Genomic DNA, 6,874 nt, shown 5'->3' on the forward strand with positions numbered 1-6,874 from the left:
TTTATCCTTATTCTGTTGTTACTGAACATCAAGTTGATTAGTGAGTTTGGTTTGGTGTACGTCAGCACGGAAAAACCTCGAGGACTATATGCCTGAGGAGAGAGATGCCTTCGTGGAAGACTTTCTAAGAGAAACTCGCTCGTACATATGTTACACATGGGGAAACCCATGAAAATCTCCATACAATAGCCCATTTGCGAGACTCGTACCTCAGACCGAAGTACCAGTGTTTAGTGATTAACTATTTTTAAGATAATATGGCTGAGATTATGCTATTTTTAAGGTAATATGGTCGTCAATAGATATAATTCACTATAATTATTTTCTAATGGATAATGGCATTAATTTAATCTAATGCCTATTAGAAAACGGCTATTTACAATAGGGAGATTTAAAAGCACTATAACTCTAATTAAGAGCACTGTGATTTTTCTTTCACAATCAGCTGTTATATAACATTAGCTGCTTTCTGTGTATTTTTCATGTTATATAACTGATCCATACGTCTTGAACAAATATACAGCAAATGCAAGACAAATTATTAAAAAACTACAATTTCAAACATTAATACTAATTTTCTATTACTATACATAATACTATTAATGAAGGATGAATTTATATAACATGTATACTTAGAATCTAAATACGGTGAACTTTGAATCTGATGACTCTATAAATATACTATATTTATGTAGTTACAACATTTTATTAGATGTTATTATATGCATAGTTCTTTGTAATCTTCACAATCTCTAATAAAATGCTACATATTTATTACTATAGTTTGAGGTGATTGTACTTAAATTTAAATAGATATGTTGACTTTAAGAGTTGTTTCATCCCCCCCCCAATAAATAAATAAATAAATAAAATGAAAATTAAAAACACTATTCCAAATTGCTCTAGTTGAAATATCAAGAGGTTACATTTGGAATTCATTTTCTGGCAGGGTGTCAGCTGACAGTTTTAATTTATTCAGAAATCTAAAAGAAAATATCTCTAGAAAATCGCCAAATTATAATTGTTACATTCAAAAAAGCTTTCAATGAGAAATATGTTTAAACTTTGATAATAAGCTCAGTCTAAAGTAAAGAATAAAATATCTAAGACACAATAACACGCCGAATAAATACTAATTCAGAAGTCAAACAACAAAAATCAGCGTTATATTTACCAAATTTTCACAGGACTAGTTTCGATGGTTTTACCGAACCACCATCTTCAGCTGCAAAACCGCAAAATCATTTTGCGGTTTTTCAGCTGAAGATGGTGGTTCGGTAAAACCATCGAAACTAGTCCTGTGAAAATTTGGTAAATATAACGCTGATTTTTGTTGTTTGACTTCTGAATTAATAAAATATCTCTTAGCCAAGTTTTCATTGTGCTTAACTGTTCTAATATTTCTAAACTAAAAAAGAACTAAAGGAAAAATTAAAAGAAATAAAATAAAATTCAAGTGTTTTTAATTAAAAAGTTAATAGTTTTAATAATGAAACATAATTATATTTAATCTCAGCCATATTACCTTAAAAATAGCATGTGAGAATCTCCACAATGATATTTTTCATTTTCATATACACATACCAAAGTTAAATAAGTAAATAAATAATAAAATGCAATTTAAGATTTATTATCAAAATGTTATAGCTAATCATTTAATCAGAGAGTAGAAAGTTTGCTTTCAACCTAATAAATTAAACAAATAAAGTAGTGATAAAATATACAAATAGACATGTATTTAAGACATTAAAATTCAGATTTGAATACTCCATTTAATATAAATAAAATTATAAATACACGGTTTAGTAATAAGAAAACATAAGGCCCTTTTAATTATGTGCGCTTTTATCAATGTGCGCTTTCATCGCTGTGGGTATTTGTCGCGTGGGCAATTATCATAGTGGGCTTTTGTCGTGTGCGCTTTCGTCCAGTGGGCTTTTGTCCGGGAACCCTCCTACATACATATATGTAGGAGGTACTGATCAGCGTCGTTACAGAATGTAGCAGGGGATGAAATACCGCAGAGTCAATTTAGCGTGAATTAAGACTACTATAAAGGTATCTTTAGTAGCTTTAGCGTGAATGAGTCAATTAAGGTTATAATTCTTATGTGGGTTTATCGGATGAAATGATGAAACTGAAAATTACGATGTTTTATTTCTTCGTAACAGATTAGTTATGCCGAAATATGGAACTTTTTTAGATTTTTCTTCGCGTAGTTTGCAGAAGTCATTGCAGAAGTTTAAAAATAGTTATACGAAGCGAGAGTGGTCACACATAAATGTAAGTGGAAGAAACTTTTGTATATAAGACATACAGTAGATTCTGAGAGATTGGCTAACACCAGAATTAATGTTGTTTTTTAAAAGCAACGATAAAAGGGCTCCGCCTTAGATCCTTAGATAATCTTAGTTCCTCCAGTTTCACGTCTGGTCATTCAAAATTTAGATTATTGATTCACAAGTCAAATTTAATATCGGATTTAACGAAAGCTTCCTGCCACTGTAAATATCATCTGGGCAAACATTTCGTGTTGTCGTGTTTAATCATATTTTGTCAAACGATTTTTGGCATTTGAAAGAAACACGCTTTAGAACATTGTGTTATGAAATTTGTAAACAAATATTTTTGTCATTAATAACAAGGTGTCTAAAATGGAACTGTCATGATACCAGATTAGAATCGTCATTTACTTCCAGTTCTGTTGCAAAACGGGAGCTAAAGAACGTTACCAAATCATGTGTACAGCTTTAGGTACTAATGTTGTTTCATATGACCCTGCGAAGGTTTGGTACTGAAAGTTCAAAAAGAAGGACTATTGCATTCATGAAGCAGAGAGCTCTGCTTGGCGTATTGATGTTGGTGAGGCCAAAGCTGCTTACATGCAGCTTTGGATAAGGCCGGTCTGCGAGAACTAGTGGGAGAAGATCCAAGGAGGTTAGAATAGAAGGAGGGAAGGTTCAACTCAAACGGAGAAGCTTGGCGGCCATGTTACTGTTATCGCTGTGACTTGTGCAAGGAAGTCTGTAATTGTAACATTTTTTTTTCCTCTTCTTTTTGAAGCATATCAGCTTATATTGCATATGGAGGCACAAATAGATTTTTGAAAAATATTCCTGGGATTACTGTTCACTCGTAAGTATTGATTTTCTTTTTTTTTTATGTAATTTCATAAATATGTTAAAAAAATGTCACAATGACATGTTGTTTTCTTTCCAGATGTGACAAAAAAAAAAAAAGACTTCGAAACATGTTAAATACATTTTAATGTTTTTGCTTACAGCTGGTATCTTCGTTCCTTAACATACAATGATATATGCTAGGATTTAAACTGTATAATTTGAACGCTTAGATAATTCGTTTTATAATTTTCATGAAAAGTAAGAAATCAATTGTTACTATTTTTATGAATTGTAAAGGTGTTAAATAAAGCAACGCTTTTCTTTATGTATTAATTATTATTCATTCTTAAGTTTTGTGAACTGCTACGAATATAATTTTTGCATTTGATCAAGATAAACTGTTCTGTTAAAATGTTTTTGCATAAGCTTACAAATTCCTGGGCAGTATAGCGATAAACATAAGTAAAATAGTTACACAACTGAACATGTGGAAAAGATATATCCAAAAATTTATATAGGTATATTTCTGTAATTCAGCTTAATTCAAGGTAATTTCTTTGATGTTCATAAATATGAAACGCGCATAAACTGAAATCATTGAATTCACATAAATCTGTTTTATTTTATTAATATTTATTTTCTTGTTGATATAAGGTTGTTGGTTGTGAAAAGAATCTATTTAAAACTTTCATTTAAAAAAAAAAGCAAAATGTTACCATTTTTTTAGGTAATTATCTGCTATTAATTTCAGGTAAAAATGATTCTTTAATAAATTATAATAATATTGCGAATAAATCAGAAATATCACTTCTTAAAGAAAAAATTGAAAGTATACCCGAGAAGTTGCTAATAAAACCTAAAAAAATTCTTGAAATTATGCAGAAACATAATTTTTAAAGGCTTTAATGTTATGCACATGCATTTAGATTTCGAAATATTTCTTAATGATTTTCTGTACTTAGTAAATTACAGATATCATCTTTATAACTTTAAAACAAAAAACTAACAATAGCGAAGCATTTCATTCTAAATGTAACATATTTTTACTGAAAAATTCATGCATAGAACAGCTTACAAACACGTACGTTTCGCTACCGTATTGCAATGTTTTGAAGTAACAAACATGGAAGCCGCTTGTTCCGTAGAGTTTCATTCCCCGATAGTGGAGAAAACTGCGAACCCTCCCTCCTTCTATTCTAACCTCCTAAAGAGACAGACAGACAGACAAAGTAGACAGATGTCTTGTTTTGCACCCGCTAAGTCTTTCTGCACCGATGGGCGAAAAATCAAGCATAGGTGCGAAGGAAAGGTATATAGAAAGGGGGCAATTTCGTATTTGAGGAGAGTAAAAAGTGAACTTCGTACATCTTGCACGAGTTCAAAAGACCAGGAAGAAAAGATGGGACAAAATAAAATTTAAAATAAATGGCCCAAAAATAATAGAGAGAGAGAGAGGAAAAAAAAAAAGGGCCTATAGAAAGAAAAGGATATAACGTTGCGCGCCTCCAACTTGCACGCAACCAAGAGGTGACTGTGAAAACTTGTATAAAAGATAGAGCCTTGTGAAGGGTTTAAGTCCCTTTTTATTCAACGTAATAAATTACAATTGCGTTCTCTTGACGCTTACAGACTGTGCCAACTTGGCAGTCAAATAAAAATAATAACCTGAAAAGAAAGTAAAGACAAGATTCTAACTACGAGGCTCTCTAAAATAACTAACTCACTGCGTTTTACAATACCGCTGCTAATTCAGCAGACTTGAAGCTCACTGGAACGATTACCACTACTTCCCGCCAAGCACATAGGCCGCAACGCGGGGTTCTTCAATTCTCGCTAACTACCTCCGCGCTCGCTAAGTAAGAATATCACACACCGAACTCGTTTCCTTCTATTTAAATCAGAATACTTCCGCTGATAATTTGAATCCTTGCACGTTCTACTCAAATTTACATATTCTGGCATTGGCAATTCCAGGGGAAAGTAAGGCTTGACAGGAAAGATAGTTTAAACTTAAAATAAATATTAGTTAAAATAAATATAAAGCCTACATTTGCCGCTGCCAGAATTTGGAAAACTTGGAAGCAGGTCCTACAAACGACCTGTTGTAAGTTTATCTAATTCTGAACTAACTGGCGAGAACCTCGTTTACACAAAAAAAAAATCTTATGTAACAATTATACTAAAATTCTGTTGCTCGTTACAAAGCTTTCTTCTTACAGCAACTTTTCCTGGACTTCATCAATCGATCTTGGTCTTTCCTTCCAGCATCTGGAAGGAATAAGTATTAGTATCTTTCTACATACATTATAATTTACACTTTCTTGACACAATAAATTTTTTTTTTAAACGATTCGTTTTTCTTAGTTATTGCTTACTTCACATTCATTCAATTTTTCAAGCATTAATTTAACTTTACCCTGGCTCTCCACCGTGTGTGGTGTCAAATGGGAATATTCGTGTTTTAGTCTTACAACACTTCCCCTAACCACCATGATTTGTTAGAATTCAACGACCAAATAGACACACCTTACTCGACATTCTACAACTCAATGAGATACTTTAATATTCTTAAAAATTCAAATGTAGGTGGAGAACCCTACAAAACACATTCATTCTAACTTCCCCCTCATTCATCTTTAAACATGCAGGCTTTCGCTCTAAACCATGACTTTATCTACAATTTACTACTTAAATTTTGACTTCATTGCTTTTAAGCATTCACTTTTAGCATCTACAATTTTATGCTTCTAGACTAAATTCTACTTTTACATAACCTTCAAGTATTTACATACATTTACAAAATTTTAATACATATGCTTTTTACAATTTACCATAAAATGAATAAGAGAAAATAAATTTTTACTTTACTCATTCTTCGCCAAGCTGGCGGCACTGAAAGTAAAATTCTTATTAATACAAGAATACGAAGTTATTTTTATCTCCGGCCAAATTTTGGCTTTAACATAACAGAATTAGTCTTTCGACCAACAGAAAATGCTTGTTTTTAGCTTTTACACTTAAAGAAAATAATACTTTTGCCTTAGCTAAATAAAGTAAAACAAAACTAAGTCTCAACCGAGACATATTGACTTTCGTCAAAGCATAGAACTTCGTACTTATGCATAACATTTCGGAACAAAAGAGAAAAATATTTATAGAAGGTTTTAACTTATCTTTGAGTTTGCGATGCTTGAAACTCCGTCATCCGTTTTTGGCAAAATTGATCCCAAGTTAGAGGTTTCATGGATGTCAATCTTCTCCTTATTGATCTCCGAGTGTCGTCCACGTTGCTCTTTCTTTTGCGTCCTCTACATGCTGGCCTCTTGACGGAGTAATCGTCTGGTTGTTGGCCTTTGCGTTTCTGCCTGGGACGGCTGGTCTTGACGTCCTCCGGTCTGGAGTCCTTCTTGAATTTCTTCTGTTCCTCGTATTTTTGTGCCTCCTGCTGGCGTTTCAGTTTCCGGAACGGCGGCCTTGCTGGCACCTGACTCTGTGGCCGTGTGCGCGTTCTCCTTGATGTGTAATTTCTCCTGCCATCCTTTGTAGGTGGTGTTTTTCTCTTTACCACGGTTTCTTTATCCGGTTCATCTGTATTTTTGTTTTTCTTAAACGCCGGAGTTTGAAAATCATTTTGATACCGACGTCCGGGTTGTAGAAGTGCTAGGTCTCTCTTCAGTTCTCTGTTTCTTGGGTGGTGGAATAGTTGTTGTAGTCTCTGAACCTTCGTTTAGACTTGAGTCCTGCAAGAAACT

The sequence above is a fragment of the Stegodyphus dumicola genome, chromosome 4 (genome assembly GCF_044657685.1).
Source record: "Stegodyphus dumicola isolate Sdum_Otavi_A_Nest chromosome 4, ASM4465768v1".
Taxonomy (NCBI): Eukaryota; Metazoa; Arthropoda; class Arachnida; order Araneae; family Eresidae; genus Stegodyphus; species Stegodyphus dumicola.